The sequence below is a fragment of the Octodon degus genome, unplaced genomic scaffold (genome assembly GCF_000260255.1).
Source record: "Octodon degus isolate 3935 unplaced genomic scaffold, OctDeg1.0 scaffold00010, whole genome shotgun sequence".
Classification (NCBI taxonomy): Eukaryota; Metazoa; Chordata; class Mammalia; order Rodentia; family Octodontidae; genus Octodon; species Octodon degus.
The window spans coordinates 6148748-6151681 of record NW_004524586.1 but is presented as its reverse complement, the minus strand read 5'-3'; the positions used below and the strand labels follow the sequence as shown (position 1 = coordinate 6151681).

General features: G+C 42.8%; 1 protein-coding gene across 1 annotated transcript in view; it reads left to right on the top strand.

Moving 5' to 3' along the window:
- Hpse2 (heparanase 2 (inactive)) overlaps positions 1-2934 on the top strand; it is a 905948-nt gene that overhangs the window by 760352 nt on the left and 142662 nt on the right. The gene's annotated exons all lie outside the window — the stretch shown is intronic.

Below are 2934 nucleotides of genomic sequence, written 5' to 3'. Positions count from 1 at the left end.
TAATGGCTGTAGCTAATGATTCCAGAACTATATTGAATAGGAGTGGTGATAGAGGACATCCTTGTCTTGTACGAGATCTAAGAGTAAAAGATTTCAGGTTTTCCCCATTTAGGATTATGTTAGCTGTTGGGTTTTCATAAATGGTTTTTACCAGATTGAAGTAGAGGCCATCTATTCCAGCAATATCAATTTTAAAATCTGAGAACATTAAGACTATTTTCAAGAGGAAAATGTTCTGAAAAGATGAAGTGCTTTCAATTACTAAGCAAATATGATCTCAGTTTCATTCATTTATCGTTCATAGTTTATTCATTCATTTATACTTACTGTACGCATCTTGCGTGCCAAACATTATGCTATCCACTGAAGGCACCATCTCTGCCCTGAGGGAACGTGCAGCACAGATGGGGAAACAGCTGCATCAGCAGGGACTGGGGCAGAAGCATTTCTAAACACTACCAGAGGAGTAGAGAAGCCGTACTGAGTGGAGGGCAGCACGGAGTACCCAGGAAGATTTTTGGGTAAACAATGCCTGAGCGGTATCCTTCAGAAGAACAAGTTAGCTATAGAGAAAAAAGTCTGGCTCTGGGAAAGAGCCTCTAAACACAGACAGTAACATGTGCAAATATATGTAAGTATTATTTTTCAATAAGGCATGGTGGATGAATTATGAGAAATTGTTTAGGAAAGTTTTTCCCATTGCCGTCCAGTGGCCACACAGGGTGTGTGAAAATTAAAGAATTTCCAAACGACAAACCTAGAGATGGGGGAGGTACAAAGCCTGCCAGACTAGCCGGGGACCTGTTTCTTCATGTAGCTTTTTATCCCTCTTTCTTTTTGTTCCCGTGGGAGCCGTCAGGAAGATGAAAGAAGAAGAGTGTACCTATTTAGGCTAGTTGTGATGTGAAACCCAATCCCCTCATTAGGGGCCGGCAAAGACTTCTCCATGTGCAGCCTCCTTTGTGGGGACCTGTGGCTGCTGAGAGAAGGGCATCCGTGACTGCAGGATCAATCGCTGAGACTCGGGCTGGCTCCACGTCAGTGGCCAAGGCCCTTGGGCTGCGCGCCCGGTACACGCCTTCCTTCCTTCCTCTCTGGGCCTCTAACCCTGGCTTCTCACAGCTGAGTTGTTCTCTGCGCCATCTGGCAAGGCAAGGGTCTCCTCTCAGTTTTTTGTTTTTTGATTGTTGTTTTTCTACCACCAGTTCTGGTCCTTTGTTTATTTAGCAGCCTAAGCAGTAGACGTGTATGGTAGCAACCTACTAGTAGTTATAGTGGCTCGTCCTGATGCCAGCTGCCTTGAGGAATAAAAAGAGCTCTGGACCTGAAATCAGAAGATGTAAATTCAAAATGTAGCACCACGATGTTTTAGTTACACGACTCTTCACTTCCTTCTTTGTAAAGAGGAGCTAATTGTGCCAGGGTTGGAGAACAGAAAGTACTTGAACATGCTGCCTAGAGGTGCTAGCTTTGGAATCAGATTTAGCAACGTTTTAAACCCAGCTGTACGACTTACTAGCTACATTTCCTTGGATTTACTACTAAGTCTCATGAAATCAATTCTCTCTTTTACAAAATGGAGATAATAGCACAGCTATCTCAGAAGACTGTTAGAAGGGCCGGCCAAACAGCTCAGCGGGTTAAAACACCTGCCTAGGCAGATGCAGGGGCGGGGAGTTTGATTGCTGAGACAGTGATTGAGACTGGGCGTGGTGGCGCGCGCCTGTAATCCCAGCACTCGGGAGTCTGTAAACAGGAGGATCACTACGAGTCTGATCTACACAGCGAGACCCTGTACACCCTGTACTAAATAAAAGCTGATTGTTAGAAATGATTAAATAACCAATGTATATGTATCTTTTATCACATTGTAGTCAATAAATGTTAACTTATTATTTATAAGGTTACTTTGTAAAATATAAAATTCTGTAAGCTTCAGTAATTATTATCAATAACCTAAACATAATTGTGGTGAGATTATATATATACTTATGCAGATATTTGAAAACGAAGTAATACTGACTAAAATAGGTAAAGTAGATTTTCTGAAAATTAAATTGCTAGAATATTAGAAGAATAAAAAATGAAAGCTATGATTTCTGTACTTGAGAGAAATTGACTGCAAATGCTTAAAGGCAAACCAAAACTTACACTTTATTTCCCACCAGAGAAGACACTGCCAACCTTTACCAGTGAAAGCAATTAAAGCTGCAGCCAGGCTCCAACCCCTTCCTCTGGTATTTATACGGGGCCCAGCAGCCTGGAAACTGTGATGTGTCACATCGCAGCGCAAGTGGCAGCACATTAAGTGGATCGCTGCGAACAACAATTGAAAAGCTCACTCTGTCAGCAGTCGTTCGTATTGTTCCCAGATTGTAGGGCGGAGGGATCACAGGGACAGCAAGTTGTGCGCAAAGCTAAGTAAGTTAGGGACAAGCAGCGAGTGCAGCCTCTCCGTGTCTGAGTTGAGGAGCGCGGCCTCCCATCGCTAGCGCAGCCCTGAAGGAGGAAGAGCAAGGGCAGCTCCGGGATGGGAGCAGCTACACCTTACCGGCCGCGTCAGTTCACCGAAGCCATGAAAGCTGACCTAGAAATGAGATCTCAAAGAGGGAGAACACAGGGAAGAAGGAAACTTGGGAGAGGAAAGCAGAAATGACTTTTGTGGGTTGGAAGCCTTTCTGGTGAATGCCACAACATGATAAGTTTGAGGTTATTTCACCTTAGCTAGAAAATATTTGCAAGTATTAAGGGCATGGTAATTCTGGTTATGACCATTAGTAATGAACAATTAAGCCTCTAAGAAGCAACCGTAAGAGAAAAATATTTTTTTCTAATTCTAGTATGGTTCTGTGGCTGTTTGTTTAAATAAATAGAAAACCTCTTTTTAAATAGAAATATGGGGGAAAAAATTTTTAAAAGAGCCAGGGAGATGGC